Source organism: Bos taurus, chromosome 18 (genome assembly GCF_002263795.3).
Source record: "Bos taurus isolate L1 Dominette 01449 registration number 42190680 breed Hereford chromosome 18, ARS-UCD2.0, whole genome shotgun sequence".
In the NCBI taxonomy this organism is placed as follows: domain Eukaryota; kingdom Metazoa; phylum Chordata; class Mammalia; order Artiodactyla; family Bovidae; genus Bos; species Bos taurus.
The window spans coordinates 37,057,511-37,080,909 of NC_037345.1; the positions used below are offsets into that span (position 1 = coordinate 37,057,511).

Consider the following 23,399-nt stretch of genomic DNA (forward strand, 5'->3'; position numbering starts at 1 on the left):
GAGACTTTTTGAATAAGTAGCACCTGTTCAATTGTCCCTTAATTTAATTACACTTTTGTGTAAGCTATTTGCATGCATATATTTTTGCAGAATATATCAGTTACATATCTTTCTGTTGTTAGCTTCATATGGGGCAAAGCTGTTACTCTTAATATTTTACTAAAAGAAAAAAGATTTGAGAGAAATAGGCAGAGAAGAACCCCATGAAATATTTCAGCATAAATTCTAAAGTTTGAAGCTTTGTCTGATTCCTAAGCTAGAGAAGTGGCAGTAGCACTGTTTAGTAAGTTCAGTGATTGAAAACAACATAAATGGTCTTGATTTCTTAAAGGGCATGATTTTAAGCAAGTCCAGATATTTTAAGAATTGTTGTTCCTTAAATCTCAAATTCATACATGAGAAGATTACTGATAAAACTTTCCCTCAGCAGGCATTGGAATACAGCCATTGAAATTGAGGTTCGGGAACTGCTTTGCTTCAAGTTTCAGTTTGACACTTACAGGCAGTGAGATCTTCGACAAATTGGTTAATGCCTCAAGCCTCAGTGTCTTCATCTATAAAATCAGGAGATCACTGCTTTGCTAGGCAGAAATTCCTCATTTGTGTGCCTTTTCCACAGAAGGTGTGAGTGTTGATCTTCTTGGCCCTTTCACCTTAGGCCTCCAGCAGTGGGACAGGCTTCATGGGTTTCTATACATATTGAGTAGTGGGAAAGTTGAGGAGGCAAAGCCAGTTGTGAGAATTAAAAGTAATATATGATGAAAGTGAAGCCTTTAGCTTGGTCTGGAACCTCATAGCTGTCCAGTGAAAGTCAGCATCTATTACTACTTATTACAGTTGAACATTCATCAGATTTTTAGATTATATATGTTATTTTTAGTGAGTCTTTTAGTCAATTGTCTTTCAGTGAATTGTCTTTCACCTGGAATTTTAACATTACAAAGAGTTATCTATCAGCTGAAACTTGGAGCCATATGACAGCTAAATTTCCTAGTAGTACATGGACATTGTATATATTTTACATTTTACAAAACATTTTTCACATCGTATTACCATTTTAGTATATGATCAATACTATTTATGATCTGTTTCAACATTTGATTTTGCCTAAACTGATTGTCTCTGGACATCACATAGACCAAATTCTGAAAGTTCAAGAAAATGCTACTCACATGTACACACCCTTCCTATCTATAGATTGTTTCAGTAAAACACACACACTGCTTAGATAGTAATACTTATAAATGTTGACACAGTTGTAATAGTTTGTGCTATTGTGTAATAAAACTTGATTGGCATTGGGAATACTTCCTATAATTCCTTCTAGTAGCTAAAATAAGGGTGAAAATGTAGTAAACAAAAATGACAGAAATATCTCGTAATATAGGTAACATGAGTAAAGTTTTAAAGTGTCAATGGAGAATGAAAAAAATTTCTGGGATGCCAAGAATTTAAAGATGCAGCTTTGAAATGAAAACATGTTTTACACTAAATATATTAAGTGAAAGTTATCTAGAAGACAGTTGCTTAGCTGCTAAGTCATGTCTGACTCTCCTGCAACCCAATGGACTGTAGCTCTCTAGGTTCTTCTGTCCTTGGGATTTCCCAGGCAAGAAGACTGGAGTGGGTTGCCATTTCCTCCTCCAGGGGATCTTCCCAACCCAGGGACTGAAACCTCGTCTCTCATGCTTCCTGCCTCCTGCATTGGCAGGTACCTTCTTTACCACTGAGCCACCAGAAAAGCCTCTAGAAGGTAGTAGGATAAAAACTCAGTAAAGGTATATGCTCTTAAAATACATTGTATTGATAGTTAATCATCATCTCCATGATGGTTTTCATGTATTTCAAATATTTATCTATCCATAAAGAGCAGATGCAGGGCTTCCCAGGGATGGGGGAGCCTGGTGGGCTGCCATCTATGGGGTTGCACAGAGTCGGACACGACTGAAGCGACTTAGCAGCAGCAGCAGCAGTGGTGAAGAACCCACCTGCTAATGCAGGAGACTTAAGAGACGCAGGTTCGATTCCTTGGTTGGGAAGATCCCCTGGAGGATAGAAGAGTCAGAAGAGGAGCCCATTGACTCTAATGCATTTCCACTATTGAGTTCTCCTCTGTGGGTAATTTTAGTAGCCCTTGAGAAAGTCAGAATACCTCCTAATCTGGCTAATTGATTCTCTAATTTCTATAAACAGAGATTCTTACCTTTTGGTCTTATCAATACTTAGTGTAGTGCGACTTTAAGCAAGGTAACCTTGGCTTCAAAATATAGCACTGCCACACTGTGCAGTGCCAGTAGGTACCATAACGAGGTAGTTTATGTGCATAGTGCCTAAGTAAACAAAAGGCACGGGAAGGGTCAATCTTCTACATACCTTAATTCTTTCGAGTAGTATAGATGCTGTTTTTGATTTTGACAGGTCATGTGAATAAAATTTTTCCATAGTAAGGACGATGTGCAAAAAGCCATTCTGTTCAGGGACACATTTATGCCTGTCCCATGTAGGGTTTACTTAAGTCTCATATGTGCACATAACAAAAATCATGTTAATTCAGACCCCACTAGATTGGAAGTTCTGGTAATGGTGATGAGAGCTAGAGTAGCTTCTCCCATCTTCTTTCTGTCACTCTGCTTTGGGAGGTCCTGGCCCTATACTCCTCTTCCTATTCAATATCCTGGTTGGAGGTCTTGCTGCCTCTGTTAACATGGTGATCAGCTAATGAAGCATAAAACAGTTAAAGAAGGAGTAGATGTTATAAGTTTGACCTCTGTCATCACCCATAGGGCAAAAATGAGGAAGGGCTACTCTTCTCCACTAGACAAGCATCCCATTCCATTTCTGCTCTCTATTTATCTGTAAATTTGGTGAGAACTTGCTGAGACTCTTGTAGAACTTCTTCTATTGTCCTTTAGCTTATTTACAGAACTGCTGTGATCTAAATCTGGGTCCTGGAGTCTTGCAATAAGTGGGGTAGATTGGATTTTACTTTTGGAATGTTTATGATCTATTGAGAAACTTATTAGCATCATAAAATTGCAAGTTTCTTCCATATTAAGAAGGTTAACTTTTTTTTTTTTTTGAAGGTTAACTTTTTTCAGACAGTTTTAGAAGAACTTTTTACACATGGACAAGATACTTACAGTGTGACACAAGCTTGTATTATTTAAATTGGTAGTCTAATTTAGCTGGTGTCTGTAGTAGATTGTTATAACAGCCTCTCAGTGAATCACACCTTTCTGCTCCACACTTGCTTTGTTAATATGATGTCGTTGTTCTTGCCATCAAGAAATGGAGTCTCTTTCTCTACTCCCTTGAGTCGGATCTGGCTTTGTGACCTACTTTGGCTGATAGGATGTGATAGAAGTGATATTTTAGACTTCTAAGCCCAGGTCTCATAACTTCTGTTCCCACAGCAGGGGGACATAGCTGTTAAGGAGTCCAGGCTATCCTCCTGGAGAAAGAGGCCACATGGAGAAGCCCCAGCTGAGCAGCAAGGCCACAGACAGTGAGTCAGGCCGTCTTGAATCCTGAAGTCCCAGCTGAGTGACTGCTCTGCCAAGTCCTTTCCAAATTCTTGACCCACAGATTGGTGAGCAGTTAAAAGGGTTGTTCTTTCAAGTCAGTATATTTTGAAGTGGTTAATATGCAGTAATAGATAATCAGTTGAACTACAAATCAAAACCATCATAGGGGCTTTTATAAAAAACAGATTCCTAGGTCCCATCTCCAGAGATTCTGATTTAGAAGGTCTAGTAAGGAGAGGGTTACCTCAAACCTCTGTAATGTCCCCATGCAACTTTAATCTGGGAAAATTTCGAATCAATGGAGAAGCTGAAAAAATAGCACAGAAAGCAGTCAACTACTCCTAACCCTACAGATTGTTAATATTTTACCTATTTGGTTCATCTATCTTATTAGATAAAAGAATGTCTTATTCATCTCTTTTTTTGCAGATATCATTTATTTCATCTGAATACTTCAGCATTTATTGCCAAGGAAAAGAACACTTTTATGTGACCACATTATCATTCTCATATCTAAGAAAATTAACATCAATTCAATAAAACCACTTAATATAGTCTATATTCAAATTTTTTAAATTTGGAAATGTCCTTTATAGATTAAAAAAAAAATCAATTGCCTACTCCTATCAAAGGGATTCCATTTCTTATATTCTGGAATATATCTCTTTTTGCCTTCTTAAAACTTCACTTCTTGCATCATCCATTTTTGCCTTTGTACAGAACTGTTACTATCAGCAAATGAACACATGCCCTGTCATCTCCCTTTCCTTAACTTCTCATCTCCTCACTCCCCATCTCAGCTAAGGCCTCATCTCTAGGTTGCCTTTTACAACAACATTTAAATCATAAAAGTTGCGGACACTAGCTGTTTGTGCTTCCTTACATCTTATTATCTTTTCAAAACTGTTGTAGATGCTCTGTCCTCTCACCTGCACAGAAAATCTTTTTCTAAGGTTACCAAAAATTTTAATGATTTCAAATCTAGTGGTTAACTTCTCTATCCTCACATTCCTTGACCTTTCAAATGTTTTCCCCATAGCAAACTATTCCTTAAAACACTGTTCCTTTGGCTTTTGTGACATCACATTCACCAGGTTTCCTTCTTATCTCTGTGGCTGCAACTTCATGGTCTTTTTTTTTTTTTGCTGATTTTTGTGACCTTTTCTGTCTGACCTCTAAGTGTGGGAGATCCTCAGTGATCTCTCATCCATTGACAGTCCCTCCCACTAACACCCTTGCTCCAAGCCCCATGATCTCTTTCAGTCCTAGGCCCTTTGCATGCATATACTGGGAGGTTCCCCAATTCATATCCAGCCCTGACCTCTCTTCTGACTTCATCTCATGTAACCAACTGCCTACTTGGTACCTCTACTTCGATGTCTAAGGGGTGTCTGAAACCTAATATGCCCCCAAATATTTTTGATTCCCTCTCCTGCCTTACTTCTGCCCCAGGTCTTCCCCATCTCAGTTGCTTTATTTACCCAGTCCCTCAAGCAAAGCCCAAGAATAAACTTGCTCTATTTTCTTCACCCTGCACAGCTAACCTATTTGCAAGAACTTCCAACTCCACCCCTGAAAGGGACCCTAGGAATGCCCAACTTTTCTCACCTGGTCCAAGTCACCTTCATTTCCAGTCTAGATCACTGAAAGACCTTTGAGCTAGCCTGTTTCCTTTTTTACTCCCTAATCTATTTCCCCACGATCTGTCGTCACTTCTGCTGAAAACCTGCAAATTTTTTTCTTTACACTCAAAATTCTTACCTGGCCTGTAAGTCTTTTGTAACCTGACCCTGCTTCCCTGAATCTGCAATTTCATCTTGTTCACCATGATAAAACTGTCTTGGCCTTCTCTATGTTCCTTGAAACTGCTCTATTTTCTTCACAGCACTTATCAATTCTAATACTACTCTTTCGTTGTAGCTTTCCATTTGTTCTCTAAGTTTAGGGGTTTGAATTCTTATGTGGGCACTGTTATGTCTTCAATATTTAGAATGGTGTCTGGCACTTCAGATCAGATCAGATCAGATCAGTCGCTCAGTCATGTCTGACTCTTTGCAACCCCATGAATCGCAGCACGCCAGGCCTCCCTGTCCATCACCAACTCCCGGAGTTCACTCAGACTCACGTCCATCAAGTCAGTGATGCCATCCAGCCATCTCATTCTCTGTCGTCCCCTTCTCCTCTTGCCCCCAATCCCTCCCAGCATCAGAGTCTTTCACATGAGTCAACTCTTCGCGTGAGGTGGCCAAAGTACTGGAGTTTCAGCTTTAGCATCATTCCTTCCAAAGAAATCCCAGGGCTGATCTCCTTCAGAATGGACTGGTTGGATCTCCTTGCAGTCCAAGGGACTCTCAAGAGTCTTCTCCAACACCACAATTCAAAAGCATCAATTCTGCGGTGCTCAGCCTTCTTCAAAGTCCAACTCTCACATCCATATATGACCACAGGAAAAACCATAGCCTTGACTAGACGGACCTTTGTTGGCAAAGTAGTATCTCTGCTTTTGAATATGCTGTCTAGGTTGGTCATAACTTTCCTTCCAAGGAGCAAGTGTCTTTTAATTTCATGGCTGCAATCACCATTTGCAGTGATTTTGGTGCCCAGAAAACTAAAGTCTGACACTGTTTCACTGTTTCCCCATCTATTTCCCATGAAGTGATGGGACCGGATGCCATGATCTTCGTTTTCTGAATGTTGAGCTTTAAGCCAACTTTTTCACTCTCCACTTTCACCTTCATCAAGAGGCTTTTGAGTTCCTCTTCACTTTCTGCCATAAGGGTGGTGTCATCTGCATATCTGAGGTTATTGATATTTCTCCCGGCAATCTGGATTCCAGCTTGTGTTTCTTCCAGTCCAGCGTTTCTCATGATGTACTCTGCATAGAAGTTAAATAAACAGGGTGACAATATACAGCCTTGACGGACTCCTTTTCCTATTTGGAACCTGTTGTCCCTTGGCCAGTTCTAACTGTTGCTTCCTGACCTGCATACAGATTTCTCAAGAGGCAGGTCAGGTGGTCTGGTATTCCCATCTCTTTCAGAATTTTCCACACTTTATTGTGATCCACACAGTCAAAGGCTTTGGCATAGTCAATAAAGCAGAAGTAGATGTTTTTCTGGAACTCTCTTGCTTTTTCTTGCATCCAGCAGATATTAGATATTTGATCTCTGGTTCCTCTGCCTTTTCTAAAACCATCTTGAACATCAGGAAGTTCACTGTTCACATATTGCTGAAGCCTGGCTTGGAGAATTTTAAGCATTACTTTACAGCGTGTGAGATGAGTGCAACTGTGCGGTAGTTTGAGCATTCTTTGGCATTGCCTTTCTTTGGGATTGGAATGAAAACTGACCTTTTCCAGTCCTGTGGCCACTGCTGAGTTTTCCAAATTTGCTGGCATATTGAGTGCAGCACTTTCACAGCATCATCTTTCAGGATTTGAAATAGCTCAACTGGAATTCTATCACCTCCACTAGCTTTGTTCGTAGTGATGCTTTCTAAGGCCCACTTGACTTCACATTCCAGGATGTCTGGCTCTAGATGAATGATCACACCATTGTGATTATCTGGGTCATGAAGATCTTTTTTGTACAGTTCTTCTGTGTATTCTTGCCACCTCTTCTTAATATCTTCTGCTTCTGTTAGGTCCATACCATTTCTGTCCTTTATTGAGCCCATCTTTGCATGAAATGTTCCTTTGGCATCTCTGAGTTTCTTGAAGAAATCTCTAGTCTTTCCCATTCTGTTGTTTTCCTCTATTTCTTTGCATTGATCGCTGAGGAAGGCTTTCTTATCTCTTCTCGCTATTCTTTGGAACTCTGCATTCAGATGTTTATATCTTTCCTTTTCTCCTTTGCTTTTTGCTTCTCTTCTTTTCACAGCTATTTGTAAGGCCTCCCCAGACAGCCATGTTGCCTTTTTGCATTTCTTTTCCATGGGGATGGTCTTGATCCCTGTCTCCTGTACAATGTCATGAACCTCATTCCATAGCTCATCAGGCACTCTATCTATCAGATCTAGGCCCTTAAATCTATTTCTCACTTCCTCTGTATAGTCATAAGGGATTTGATATAGGTCATACCTGAATGGTCTAGTGGTTTTCCCTACTTTCTTCAATTTAAGTCTGAATTTGGCAATAAGGAGTTCATGGTCTGAGCCACAGTCAGCTCCTGGTCTTGTTTTTGCTGACCGTATAGAGCTTCTCCATCTTTGGCTGCAAAGAATATAATCAATCTGATTTCGATGTTGACCATCTGGTGATGTCCATGTATAGAGTCTTCTCTTGTGTTGTTGGAAGAGGGTGTTTGTTATGACCAGTGCATTTTCTTGGCAAAACTCTTATCAGTCTTTGCCCTGCTTCATTCCGTATTCCAAGGCCAAATTTGCCTGTTACTCCAGGTGTTTCTTGACTTCCTACTTTTGCATTCCAGTCCCCTACAATGAAAAGGACATCTTTTTTGGGTGTTAGTTCTAAAAGGTCTTGTAGGTCTTCATAGAACCATTCAACTTCAGCTTCTTCAGCGTTACTGGTTGGGGCATAGACTTGGATTACTGTGATATTGAATGGTTTGCCTTGGAAAGGAACAGAGATCATTCTGTCGTTTTTGGATTGCATCCAAGTACTGCATTTCGGACTCTTTTGTTGACCATGATGGCTACTCCATTTCTTCTGAGGGATTCCTGCCCGCAGTAGTAGACATAATGATCATCTGAGTTAAATTCATCCATTCCAGTCCATTTCAGTTCGCTGATTCCTAGAATGTCGACATTCACTCTTGCCATCTCTTGTTTGACACTTCCAATTTGCCTTGATTCATGGACCTGACATTCCAGGTTCCTATGCAATATTGCTCTTTACAGCATCGGACCTTGCTTCTATCACCAGTCACATCCACAGCTGGGTATTCTTTTGCTTTGGCTCCATCCCTTCATTCTTTCTGGAGTTATTTCTCTACTGATCTCCAGTAGCATATTGGGCACCTACTGATCTGGGGAGTTTTTCTTTCAGTATCCTATCATTTTGCCTTTTCATACTGTTCATGGAGTTCTCAAGGCAAGAATACTGGTTTGCCATTCCCTTCTCCAGTGGACCACATTCTGTCTGGCACTTATTAAGTAGTAAATAATTGTTGAAATGGTGGATGATACCAATATTAGAAATCTGGGACTCATCCTATGATTCTCTCATGCTCTGGCTTTCTACTTCTAATCAGTACCTGAGTTGTACAGATTTTTTACTCTTGATTTTTCCAAAATCTGTCTCCTCTTCCCTCATTCTGCTACTGCTCTCTTGGTTTATACCATTAGTACCTATGTGGTTTCTAAGCCCCTAGTCAAGGACTGACACTGCATAGAACTTTTTTCTTCCTGATAGCTGTTAGGAGAAACCAATCAGCTATTCTTTGTGCTACTATGATATCCCCACTTCTGCAATAGGACCTCTAGGGCTTACTTACCTTTTACTGTGTTCATCTCCTTTTACAATATTGTAATCCCTCTGGATACAGGAACAACATCTTTCTGTTTTTTTTTTTTTTATTCCTGACACCTAGCACAGTGCCTGGCATATAGTAGATAGCCACTAAACGTTTGTGACGGCGCAGGAGCGCAGCCGAGAGGAGCTACCTTGTGCCCAAGGGCAGGGGCTGTGGCTGAGGGGAGCTACCCTGCTTCCAAGGTAAGGAGCAGCAGCCACACTTTCCTGGGGCAGCCGTGAAGAGAGACCCCATGTCCAAGGTAAGAGAAACCCAAGTAAGACGGTAGGCACTGAGAGAGGGGATCAGAGGGCAGACAGACTGAAACTACAATCACAGACAACTAGCCAATATGATCACACAGACCACAGCCTTGTTTAACTCAATGAAACTAAGCCATGCCTTGTGGGGCCACCCAAGACGGCCAGGTCATGGTGGAGAGGTCTGAAAGAATGTGGTCCACTGGAGAAGGGAATGGCAAACCACTTCAGTATTTTTGCCTTGAGAACCCCATGAACAGTATGAAAAGGCAAAATGATAGGACACTGAAAGATGAACTCCCCAGGTCAGTAGGTGCCCAATATGCTACTGGAGATCAGTGGAGAAATAACTCCAGAAAGAATGAAGGGATGGAGCCAAAGCAAAAACAACACCCAGTTGTGAATGGGACTGGTGATGGAAGCAGAGTTCGATGCTGTAAAGAGCAATATTGCATAGGAACCTGGAATGTCAGGTCCATGAATCAAGGCAAATTGGAAGTGGTCAAACAGGAGATGACAAGAGTGAACATCTACATTCTAGGAATCAGTGAACTAAGATGGACTGGAATGGGTGAATTTAACTCAGATGACCATTATACCTACTGCTGTGGGAAGGAATACCTTAGAAGAAGTGGAGTAGCCATCATAGTCAACAAGAGAATCCGAAATGCAGTACTTGGATGCAATCTCAAAAACGACAGAATGATCTCTGTTCCTTTCCAAGGCAAACCATTCAATATTATGGTAATCCAAGTCTATGCCTTACCAGCAACACTGAAGAAGCTGAAGCTGAACAGTTCTATGAAGACCTACAAGACTTTCTAGAACTAACACTGAAAAAAAGATGTCCTTTTCATTATAAGGGACTGGAATGCAAAAGTAGGAAGTCAAGAAACACCTGGAGTAACAGGTGAATTTGGCCTTGGAGTACAGAATGAAGCAGGGCAAAGGCTAACAGAGTTTTGCCAAGAGAACGCACTGGTCATAACAAACACCCTCTTCCAACAACACAAGACTCTACACATGGACATCACCAGATGGTCGACACCGAAATCAGATTGATTATATTCTTTGCAGCCAAAGATGGAGAAGCTCTATACGGTCAGCAAAAACAAGACTGGGAGCTGACTGTGGCTCAGATCATGAACTCCTTATTGCCAAATTCAGACTGAAATTGAAGAAAGTGGAGAAAACCACTAGACCATTCAGGTATGACCTATATCAAATCCCTTATGACTATACAGAGGAAGTGAGAAATAGATTTAAGGGACTAGATCTGATAGACAGTGTGCCTCATGAACTGTGGATGGAGGTTCGTGACATTGTACAGGAGACAGGAATCAACACCATCCCCTAGAAAAAGAAATGCAGAAAAGCAAAATGGCTGTCTGGGGAGGCCTTACAAATAGCTGTGAAAAGAAGAGAAGCGAAAAGCAAAGGAGAAAAGGAAAGATATACCCATTTGAATGCAGAGTTCCAAAGAATAGCAAGGAGAGATAAGAAAGCCTTCCTCAGTGATCAATGCAGAGAAATAGAGGAAACCAACAAAATGGGAAAGACTAGAGATTTCTTCAAGAAAATTAGAGATACCAAGGGAACATTTCATGCAAAGATGGGCTCAATAAAGGACAGAAATGGTAGGGGCCTAACAGAAGCAGAAGATAAGAGGTGGCAAGAATACACAGAAGAACTGTACAAAAAAGATCTTCATGGCCCAGTTAATCACGATGGTGTGATCACTGACCTAGAGCCAGACATCCTGGAATGTGAAGTCAAGTGGGCCTTAGAAAGCATCACTACGAACAAAGCTAGTGGAGGTGATAGAATTCCAGTTGAGCTATTTCAAATCCTGAAAGATGATGCTGTGAAAGTGCTGCACTCAATATGCCAGCAAATTTGGAAAACTCAGCAGTGGCCACAGGACTGGAAAAGGTCAGTTTTCATTCCAATCCCAAAGAAAGGCAATGCCAAAGAATGCTCAAACTACCGCACAGTTGCACTCATCTCACACGCTAGTAAAGTAATGCTTAAAATTCTCCAAGCCAGGCTTCAGCAATATGTGAACCGTGAACTTCCTGATGTTCAAGCGGGTTTTAGAAAAGGCAGAGGAGCCAGAGATCAAATATCCAACATCTGCTGGATGCAAGAAAAAGCAAGAGAGTTCCAGAAAAACATCTACTTCTGCTTTATTGACTATGCCAAAGCCTTTGACTGTGTGGATCACAATAAAGTGTGGAAAATTCTGAAAGAGATGGGAATACCAGACCACCTGACCCGCCTCTTGAGAAATCTGTATGTAGGTCAGAAAGCAACAGTTAGAACTGGACATGGAACAACAGACTGGTTCCAAATAGGAAAAGGAGCACATCAAGGCTGTATATTGTCACCCTGCTTATTTAACTTCTATGCAGAGTACATCATGAGAAACCCTGGGCTGGAGGAAGCATAAGCTGGAATCCAGATTGCCGGGAGAAATATCAATAACCTCAGATATGCAGATGACACCACCCTTATGGCAGAAAGTGAAGAGGAACTCAAAAGCCTCTTGATGAAAGTGAAAGAGGAGAGTGAAAAAGTTGGCTTAAAGCTCAACATTCAGAAAACGAAGATCATGGCATCCGGTCCCATCACTTCATGGGAAATAGATGGGGAAACAGTGGATACAATGTCAGACTTTAGTTTTCTGGGCTCCAAAATCACTGCAAATGGTGATTGCAGCCATGAAATTAAAAGACACTTGCTCCTTGGAAGGAAAGTTATGACCAACCTAGACAGCATATTCAAAAGCAGAGATATTACTTTGCCAACAAAGGTCCGTCTAGTCAAGGCTATGGTTTTTCCAGTGGTCATGTATGGATGTGAGACTTGGACTATAAAGAAAGATGAGTGCCAAAGAATTGATGCTTTTGAATTGTGGTGTTGGAGAAGACTCTTGAGAGTCCCTTGGACTGCAAGGAGATCCAACCAGTCCATCGTAAAGGAGATCAGTCCTGGGTGTTCTTTGGAAGGACTGATGTTGTAGGTGAAACTCCAATACTTTGGTCACCTGATGTGAAGAGCTGACTCATTTGAAAAGACCCTGATGCTGGGAAGGATTGAGGGCAGGAGAAGGGGACGACAGAGGACGAGATGGTTGGATGGCATCACCGACTCGATGGACATGTGTTTGAGTGGACTCCAGGAGTTGATGATGGACAGGGAGGCCTGGCATGCTGCAATTCATGGGGTCGCAGAGTCGGACACGACTGAGCGACTGAACTGAAACGTTTGCAAGAAAATGAGTAAATGCAAATGGATGAGTCTGCCTAAATGGGGCCATTTGAAAACAGCTACAATAAAATACCTAAAATTTTGATATATAGATAATGGTGTTTACCTTGTAAATTTAAAATTTTATAATCAAATTCACCCATTGTAATTAAGCCTCAGTGAGTAATGGTTGATAAACTTGCTTTTGGAATTACTGTGCTCTGCATTCCAGTATCTTCAGTTCTAATGCTTAATGTTTTTTTTTAAATAATTTTGTATGGTAAAATTAAAAAGATATCATCTCCATTTTTTTCTTATAGAGATTTAAAAATAACTTAGAGTAAAGAACCCCATCTTATATACAAGTTTTAGAAAATATTTTTTTTTCTTGCCCTTTGTGTCTTTTGATATCTTTGAAATATACAGGGCTACCCTGGTGGCTCAGATGGTAAAGAATCTGCCTGCAATGCAGGAGACCTGGGCTCAATCCCTGGGTCAGGAAGGTCCCTTGGAGAAGGAAATGGCAACCCACTCCAGTATTCTTGCCTAGAGAATTCCATGGACTGAAGAGCCTGGTGGACTATAGTCCATAGGGTTGCAAAGAGTCAGGCGCAACTGAGCAACTAACACACACACACACACACAAATACATTTCATATATCTAAAATAATTTAGGAAAACTGTAAATAAAATTATTCATACATCCTAAGACTCTAATCTAACCATGGGTGATTTGACTTTTCATTCTTATTTTTGCTACAATACTCACTCCATGTGTATCTTTTGTTTTTTAAAATATTGAAATCAGAATATATAAGCCCATATTGGTTACCAGGAACCTGTAAGTTTGTACTATTTCCAGACAATGAATATACAGTATATTTTGCATGTAATTTTTATCTCCTTCCATCAAGTGTAACAATATGTTGTATTTGCCATGGGCCTTTAAAGCTTCAGTGTTGTGAAGAGCTCTGCATGAAATTTTAAAGAGACTGGACCTTTCATCTGCACAGCAGCAGGGCACCTTGCTATAGGGACAAGAAAGGGGGAGAGAGAGAGAACATTTCTGAAGCAATAGCAAAAAATAACAGCAGAAGCAATTATTTCATCAAAGGTTGATTTTTTTCTTTATTCCCTATATATATGTGTGTGTGTGTGTGTATATATATATATATTTTTTTTTTTTTCAAATTTCTTAGCTGGAGATTGCTGTATTGCCTTCGTCTTCATCTCCTGGTGTATGTTTAATTTGCCTGTTTCACATGGTCAAAATGGGCATAAATTCATAAATGAAAAATATTTATTCTAGGAAGTGGTGTTATTGATAACAGTATTTAAATACATGTGCACAAGATATGCAAGCTGGGAATGATGCAAAGAACTAAATTTAGCATTCACTAGGGTTCTTAGTGTGTTTATCTACTTGGGGATGTGAGTGATAAAGATACGTTTTCTTCTGGACTTCATTTTTTCTCTTTTTTCTCCCATTAACCTTAGCATAAACTGACTGCCCTGGGAGGGTAAGAGAGTTTCTCTCTGTCTCTGTGGCTAATATTGACATACTTTTTTTGGGGGTTGGGACTGGGCATCCCTGACTGTGAAGTGAATGAGTACTTAGCACTTACAGCAAGAATGTTATTTTACTGGCAGTGAGAAAAACCAAATATAACCCACCATTTCCTTTTACTGTGACCCTGAGATTGCATCAAAATGAAATGCCTGGGCTTTCCTGTGTATAGGATCTGAACTTCTCACTCAAACGAAGCTTGGTAGTCTTCCAGAGAGCTTTCTGCATTTTTGGAGTTGGAAGAATCATGTTGTGTTCTGGGTATTAAACTTGGTAGTATTTTCTTCCCTGTTCTGCTGTTTAGTCTTGGATGACTTGCTCTAACTTCTCTCTGTCTCCATTTTCATTCTCTTTAAACTGTTGAGAGGGTTAATAAAATACTTAACTGAACTTTGAGGTTTCTGAAGGAAGCTCCATCTCCCCATATTACTTTCCTATTTATTTTGTAACTAACTGTAAGCTTAGTGGCTCAAAAAGAAAGCACATTTATTCTCTTCCAATTCTGGAAGTCAAAAGTCTAAAATGAGTCTCAAGGAGTTAAGGGTGTTGATGGAGCTATGTTCCCTCTGGAGGCTCCAGGGGAAGAATCTGTTTCCTTGTCTTTTCCAGATTATAGGAAAAGACTACCTTCCTTGGCTCATGGCCTCTTCTTCCGTCTACAAGGTGCATCGCTCCAACCTGAGCTTCTATCACCCTATGTCTTTCTCTAGAGCCTTAATCACACATGAAAAGTTCTCATTAGCAGGTAAGGTAACATAGTCACAGGTTCCAGGAATTAAGGCATGGACATCTTTGTCAGGGGGAGGTATTATCCAGTTTATCACCCCTTCAACATTAAACTACTTAAAATTTTTGTAATCCTTCTGTTGCTTCTTTCCTCTTCTTCCCATCCTTAACTGGCAATGATTGTGAAATTCTTAAATGTACAAGAGAAAAGTTTCGTTGACATCCTCTCCGCAGTTGCTCTTAAGAGTCAAGCAGTGATTAGCTTCAGAGGAGTAAACTTCTTTCTGAGATGACACCCTAAGTATTTGAGAGTGTTTTCCCTGTATCTTTGAGAGGCCTGTGGACTGTGAGGAAGCAGATTTTTAGGGTCCATTGCTTTAGGTTCAGCCTGAACCTAAATGTTTGAATTCCAGCTACTCTATGCTTTCTCAGTGGGTGGTTATACTTCATCCTCTTACATTTGTGATAAACCTCTCTTCATTTTTTAATCAACCCACATTCTGACCTGCTGCTTATACTTTTAGGAAGTAAAACTTAGTCATCTAAACTTCACCCTCTCTTTTCCGTAGCACGTGGTATATATTTTTATTATAACTCCCATCTCTTAGTATTATAAGTCTGTGTCTCCTAAAAAATGGACGTGTTCAAGGGCAGAAATCCCACCTTACTTACCTTCTTATTTCCTTCACTAAAATGGTGATTGGCACAGAGTAAGCACTTAGCATGTATTTTTCTGAACAAGTGAATTACTAAACAACTTTAAGTGTATCCCCATACCCTATAGACTGAAGCCCAAACCTCAGCAGATTATGAAATCTTTAGTTTCCCTTCTTCCCTCTTCCTGTTCCCTATTTACTATTCAATTCATGGCCTCCCTGTGTTGTACTGCTTTCTGTTCTCCAAGTTACTTTTGATTTTATCTTCAAATCTTTGTTTCCAATGAGATAATATATAAATTAACATTTGAGGAGATTTGATCTGAGCCTCAGTACAAAACATTTTACTGGTATTTAGTCCTTATAATAATCCAATGTAATTTGTAGTTTACATCTTACATATCAAAATTCTAATGCTTGGAGAGATTACACAACTTCCCCTAGACCACATGGCTATTAAGGAGTAGCTCTGGGGTTTAATGGAGAAGGCAATGGCAACCCACTCCAGTACTCTTGCCCGGAAAATCCCATGGACGGAGGAGACTGGTAGGCTGCAGTCCATGGGGTCACTAAGATTCAGACACGACTGAACGACTTCAGTTGCACTTTTCACTTTCATGCATTGGAGAAGGAAATGGCAACCCACTCCAGTGTTCTTGCCTGGAGAATCCCAGGGACGGGGGAGCCTGGTGGGCTGCCATCAATGGGGTTGCACAGAGTCAGACACAACTGAAGCGACTTAACAGCAGCAGCAGCAGCAGCAGCTGAGGTTTAAACTCAACAGCTGAGGTGTGGAGCCTATACTGATTATTCTCTCTGCCTCCTGAAGGGATGATTAGCACTTTCCATAAAACTCTGCATTCCTTTTGTGCCCAACATAGTGCTTAAAAAACCTACATCTATTTAGGATTGAGGGTTGGGGTGAAGGTTTAATTATGATGGCTCTTTTATGGCTGTAAATCAAAAAGAGCACTGGTAGAGCCACTCTGGAGAACTTCTTGGAATCCGTTTCCAACCACATCTCAATCAGCGATAGCCAAAAATGCCTGAGAATTAATTTCCAAAGAAACAGTAGTCATTACATGACTGAACCAAACATCAGCCATCCCTTCCTTTTACCTCATTGATGTCCAAGCCTTTTTTGTTTAAAGCAGTGTAATCCATTCTTGAAAAAAAATCTCATGTAGACCTCTAATATACAAAATAGGTAAAAGTGTACATGAATTTTCAAAATATTAGTGGGTCCTTCCAGAATTTTTACATAAATCTCTTTCTCAAGCTTAAGGACACAGCATCCTTCCCTCCAACTCCTTTCTTGCACCCTGACTTACCCCAATTCCGTATGTGTTAATGCCAGGTCTGTGGGGAGAAGCCAGGTGGCCTAGGTTTATGATGGATTTGTGATATATATATATATATATTCTTCAGCAATGGATTGTGTCATTCACTTAGACTGAATTTGGAACAGAATTAAAATATCCAAAAAGAGTGGAAATATACCTGAAAGACCATAGACGTTTCTAATAGAAAAGAAGCTCACTTAAGGCCCATGTTGGAGCTATTCATTCTCTAAAAGGCATTCTGGAATGACATTGCCTTGGTGAATCCACAGTCTAGGCACTGGCCTTTATGCTGGAACACTGAGAAATTTCAGTTTGTTCATATAGCATGTGCCCCTGTTGGTGGAACCAAACGTATCCCTGGACCAAGGTTCTTGTTGACTCTTTGAATAGGTACTATCACCATGTGCTTGTCTGAAACCTTTGTTCTGTGCTTCCATGGCTAAGCTATACTTGTTTTACTTGACCTATTATATCCTTAGCTATATTAGCACATACAGCAAGAATATCATCCAGTATTGCTGACTCTGAAGACTTTCTGCTTCTGTGACAGGAGAGGGGATACCATTCATGATAGTTAAAAACTTAGGTGTTGAATTAAACAGGGCTGAATTCAAATCCTTGGCACTACCATGTGCATATAGGCTATGTGATCCTTGCTAATTTCCTTAACCTCTCTAAGTTCATTTTCCCTTCAATAAAATAAAAACAACTGAGGGTTGTTGTTGAAATTGAGTGAGATACGATGTGTGAAAGTCCCTGGTGGTTGGCCTAGGAGATTGCTTGGAGATTGGTAACTGCGAACTTTGTTACTATTTTAGGCAGCCTCTCATCTCTCTCCTTTGATCCTTTCTGTGTTGATTTTCAAGTTTAACTTTCTGCTTGTTTTTTCTTAATTCCAGATTCCAGGAGGATGCCCCACAGTAGTCTTGAAATGCCAAACATGATATCCCTGGCACAGCTAGCTGCTCAGTGTCTCCTCTCCTCTGCCACTGAGGAAATCATGCTCCAGGAGCTCCCAATGCCAGTCCTGGCTCTCATCTGTGTGCGGTGCTGACTATTCCATGGCTGTGAACCAGGATGTAAGTGGGGATTTCCTCTGTGAAGCAACAGCTCTTTCTTTGACTCCTTGATTGAATGAGTCTGTGCTCTGCCCCTTTCTCCTGATCAAGTATGTGTAGTATAAACAAATTGTATGCACATCACATATATCTGTGCTTGTGGGACATTCAAGTGATACATAAATATGTAAAAACTTACTATTTTCCTTCATTCTCTCAGCTGCACTCCCCCTGTTAACTGAGCATGGCTATTATTTTAGTGTATATCATTCTAGCCTTTTTTCTGTGCAATTATATACTTAATAAAAAATGGTGTTATACTCTTTTTTGGCAACCTGCCTTTTAAATTTAACATTTCTTGATCTTTTCATGTCCACGTATACAAATCTATCACATTCTTCTAAATTTTTGCATAGTTTTCCGCAGATGGGTGAGTCAGTGTTTACCTGAGAGTATTGATGAATACTTAGTTTTTCAGTTTTTTTTTTATATTAAAAACAAGGTTTCAGTGAATATTTTTGGGTTAAAAGGCATGTTCCCAATTAACATCCTAAAAGCCATGCCACAGTACTAAAGCCTATTTCTTCTGTACACAGTGATCAATATTGGATTTTATTTAATCTTTAAAATTTTTAATAATCTGGGTAAAATCCTTATTTAAACATACTTTTTTCTGATTATATGTGAGACTAATCTCCTTTGCATGTTTTTCATTTGTACTTATGAATCCTTTCAATGTATTTTTCTCAGTTTTATTGTGGGTTGTCTTTTTTTTTTAAATGACTTTATTAGAAGCTCTTTGTATGCTATTGGTTTTTAGCTCTTTGTTGGATATACCATAACTATTTTCTCCTAGTTACCTTTGCAAAATGGTGTTCTTTGTATTTTTTACTATATATAGAAGTTTTAAATTTTATCTAGTTCTTGTTTTCTTACTGTGACACTTACGATATGTTGTATTTGTAAAGGGATATGAAGGTGTAAAATCAGTCTCCTTTGTGGTGAAACAGGCTAATATTAATCACACATCACAAGTTAGAAAAGCAAAGCAGAAACAGTTTAAATATCTGTTGTAAATTCCAGCTACTTAACTTTCTAATCAAATCAAGTATTTATGGAACACCAATGTGTTTTGTGTGTTAGATAATGAAAAATATAAACTATGGACTCTAGAGAGCATTTGTATGTGAAACACAAATATTTAGCTACACTTTGAGAAAACCATATGGCATTTTTTAGCTTAAGTGCTAATGTTTTTTTTTTTTTTTATAGAAAGAAGTAATATCAGAAGTCAAAGGTCAACAGAGAACATACACTGGTACCTGTTAAAGGCCATGAGCATAGTAGAATACTTGAATTGAGGCTTAAAGCCTGGGAAAGATACAGTTATGAGGTTGTAGGGTCTGTAGCTGTTATCTATTTCTGCATAAAAACCACCTCAAATCTTAATGGCTGAGAAAGTACCTGTTTAATTTAGCTCAATATTATATTGCAGGTTGACATTGTTGGTTGGGGTTAGTGGGCAGTTCATCTAATGTGGGCTAAACTTGACTAACCTTGGCTGGGCTCCTTATATAGTAACAGTCAACTGGCAGATTGCCAGGGCTGATTGATTTATGATCCACAAGATCACATCTGGGACAACTGGGATGACTGGGGCCATTTCCCACATGGACTTGGAACCTCTAACAGGCTAGCCTGAGTTTATTTCCATGGTGGACACAGAAGTCCAAGAGTTTGAGAATGAAAGCTGGAATGTCTCTTGAGGCCTAGGCTCAGAATAAGTGTAGTGTCATTTATGTGTATTCTGATGGTCACAGCTACAAGACCAGCCAAGATTCAAGGGTTCTCTACCTCTTGTTGGAAGGTGCTGAAATAGTGTGACTCTTTTGTAGTCGACTCCAGGAGTTGAGTTCAGACTCACGTTTACTGAGTGATTTAACCCTTGCAGTTAAATGTGATGACTATGCTCAAAATCTATCTTTGACAAAGCCTAGTAGAAATACCAATATAAATAGCAGCAAGGTAAAAATCTGAATACAAATGACTTTTTCTTCAGCCAAATGAGTATTGACTTTTTAGGAAACCTTTTTTTCAACTTGTTTTAAATAGATCAGTTAGGAACATGATGTCTGGATTGCTAGGCTGGCCAGAGTGATGTATGGTTATCTTGCCTTCCCACTCCTTTGAAAAAAAAGCAAAACATACTGAAAGGGTGAAGGAGATGTGGTGTTTAGTTCTGTTAAAAAATGCCATGGTCATGAATGCAGAGCATTAAAAAAGCTACACATGACAGTTCTCCAATTTAAAAGAGCCAGCTTCAAGTCTTGATTTCTTTATCTTTATTTTCAACTTAGTTGACTTTGCAGTTTCTGATTTCAGTGATTGGTGTAATTCCTCTTATCTTATTTTGGTTTTGTAGAAGCAGTTCTAGAAATTTTGTCAATTCTTGTTTTTACTATGCGGAGGTAAGGGGAGGTGGCCAAAAAGTCCTTTCTCTAATAAGCTTCTCTCCCCTAAAGTGACCATGATAGCTTCTCAATCCAGACAGTTATTTGTGAGGTTTAGACAGAGCCAGGTAGACCTACTGGTTCATGTCTTTGTTTATAAAGTTATCGTTTTTCGGTCAAACCTTTAACTCAGAATGAAACATGAGTAATGTCAGAGTGTAACATTAAAGGTAGAATACTAAAGATGATGCTTTATAAAAACTCAGGTTTATTTTTTCTTATTCTCAGTTCTTCCTTACTTAGGGACCAGATATACCTTAAGGTTGTTACATATTTATGCATAAAAATCCCAGTTTCCCTCTGATTCTTGTAAATGTACCAAATGATGCTAATTAAAATAAACACCCTGTTCAACAGAGAAACAGTGTATTATAGTAGAGCTGTCTGTGAATGCTAGAGCCAGAGTCTTGTTTGAATTAGGAGGATGTTTGCTAAGTTAAGGCGTCCTACAGAGATGTATAAGGTCAGAGCTTCCAGCAGTCCATACTGTCTTTATTGAGAGACGTATTTATATCTTCCAGACTAGTAATTAATCACTCAGTGGGGTTTTTTGGGGGACATCATGCTCACAGAGAATCTTTTTGTGCTGCCAGGAACCACAAAGCATGGGCACAATTAAAATGCTGATTTAATTTATTATATTGAGGCATGGAACAGGAATGTTTAAATGATGTTGACAGGGCCAGAATTTCAGAACTACCCTTTTAAAAATACAAAACAAATGCCTACGCCCATAAATTAAATTATATTAATAACATGTTTCTCTAAGTTGCTTAGAAGCAAAATAAATCTCTTGACATTAATTAAAATTTAAAGATATTGTATCATTTGTTGTTAATGTGCAGTCTTTGTTAGGGGAAATACATTTCAAAGTGATCTATTTGTGAAAATTAAATGGAGGAAAATTGCCTATTGAGCAAATGTCGTTTAATAAGGCTGCTTTTCTTAGAAATGTGGATTCTAAAGTAACAAATGTTTTTATATTCTAATAATGGTTTCTATTTTTGATCCTCTAAATATTGTCTTTGTTACTTGAATTTTGATATTTCCACACAGAACTTCATTGTCAGGGGGGTTATAAACTCTAAAAACCAGGAAGGCTTTCATATATTTTGGGGTATTGGATAACATGCAATTGCAAAAAGAATTGACGTGGTTAAGCATTTGGATCTCATTCAAAAATCACGGCAGGACCAGAAGCCAAAGGGTCCCATTAGCAGCCTCTAACTAGCTTTCCTCTAATGAATACTGTGTTCTGTGTCTTTAAGCTACACTTTCCTGGTGCCACACAAGCTAGAAACTGCAATGAGATAATGGATAGATGTTGTCAGCAAGGGAGAGCTAATAGTCACCTCTGTGTGGACCTCACATGAAGATAATGTACTGAAAAGTTGCACATCTCTACTGTTATGGGAGAAAGGTGGTTTTTCACTCTGATGCAGGTTTATTTTTTTTTGTGGCATTGGTACAGATGCATTTAACTTGGGCTTAAAGCTCATTATAGAATAAAACTGTTAGAAAATGTTAAAATTATGTGTTCTTCAGTGAATGAAATAAAGAAACCATAAACTATGCACATTGTTCCTTATCATGCTACTGCCTTTTTTTTGTGGACTTGATAGTCCAATTACAGTATAGGAATCAGACAACCCCTGTTGGTCTTGATAATTCTGGTGATGAGTGCAAATTGGATGGATGAAAGGGAGTAGTTGTTCTATGTGTGTTCCTCCACTGGTTAAAATTAAAGCCCTTACAGTGAAGTCAATATTTATTTTGTGACCACTTACATGGTGTGAGTTTCCTTCTGGGAAATATTCCTTTTTTTATGGAAAAACTCTTTGACTTATATGCTAAATAATAATTAACCATTTTTAACATTTTGTTTTTCCCCCACATCCATTTAGCTACCAAATCCTGTGGCTTCTACTCTTTAATGTCAAAATGTTTTGTTCCGTGCCCCTCCACAGGCTCCCAAACTGCCATCACTGCAAACGTTGGTTTGTTTATCTGTCTCCTTTACTAGACTGTAAACTATTAGACGGCTTGAATCACATCTTATTTGACTTGGGCACAGTGTCTGGCACATAATAGGCCTATATGTATTCCATGTATAAAGAAGGCTTTTATATAAACCATTTAATTCAGTCAGTCTCAACTGAGTGTGGGGGTGATTTTTGCCCTCCTCCCCACAATGGATTTTGGCGATGTCTGAAGACACTTCTGATTATTCTTACTGGAGTGTGTGTGTATACTACTGGTATCTGGTGGGTAGAGACCAGACATGTGGCTGAATATCTTACAGTGCACAGATTTGCAACAGGAAATATCAGGTCCAAAATGTCACTAGTGCCAAGGTTGAGAAATCGTGTTCTAACTTAATTTTCAAAGTATCTCTCTCAGGTAGATGGACAGTTTCTTCACTCAAGATATGAGAAAACACACTTGGAGAGATTAAATGACCATTCCAAGTCCTCTCAGCGGAAGGTAGTGACAGGACCAGGAACTTAACCCTAGGCCCTTGATTCTTTTTTTTTTTTTCTTTCTTTCTTTTTTTTTTTTAATTTAACTTTACAATATTGTATTGATTTTGCCATATATCAAAATGAATCTGCCACAGGTATACATGTGTTCCCCATCCTGAACCCTCCTCCCTCCTCCCTCCCCATACCATCCCTCTGGGTCGCCCCAGTGCACCAGCCCCAAGCATCCAGTATCGTGTATCGAACCTGGACTGGTGACTCGTTTCATATATGATATTATACATATTTCAATGCCATTCTCCCAAATCATCCCACCCTCTCCCTCTCCCACAGAGTCCAAAAGACTGTTCTATACATTAGTGTCTCTTTTGCTGTCACGTACACAGGGTTATTGTTACCATCTTTCTAAATTCCATATATATGCGTTAGTATACTGTATTGGTGTTTTTCTTTCTGGCTTACTTCACTCTGTATAATAGGCTCCAGTCTCATCCACCTCATTAGAACTGATTCAAATGTATTCTTTTTAATGGCGGAGTAATACTCCATTGTGTA

The 23,399-nt window shown here is 39.4% G+C and overlaps 1 long non-coding RNA gene and 1 pseudogene across 5 annotated transcripts in view; one reads left to right on the forward strand and one right to left on the reverse strand.

Moving 5' to 3' along the window:
• The window catches only part of LOC112442299 (uncharacterized), a 210,183-nt gene that overhangs the window by 67,549 nt on the left and 119,235 nt on the right, over positions 1 to 23,399 (forward strand). For 3 of the 5 annotated variants that reach the window (XR_009491353.1, XR_009491350.1, XR_009491351.1), the window contains exons 3-7: positions 3,414 to 3,589; positions 9,074 to 9,257; positions 13,456 to 13,618; positions 17,696 to 17,875; positions 19,127 to 21,938. This is a non-coding gene — a long non-coding RNA (uncharacterized lncRNA). Of the gene's footprint in view, positions 1 to 3,413; positions 3,590 to 9,073; positions 9,258 to 13,455; positions 13,619 to 17,695; positions 17,876 to 19,126; positions 21,939 to 23,399 lie in introns of those variants that run through there. The other 2 variants (XR_009491354.1, XR_009491352.1) reach the window with 2 other exon arrangements.
• Positions 3,770 to 8,993, reverse strand: LOC132342892 (craniofacial development protein 2-like; annotated as a pseudogene).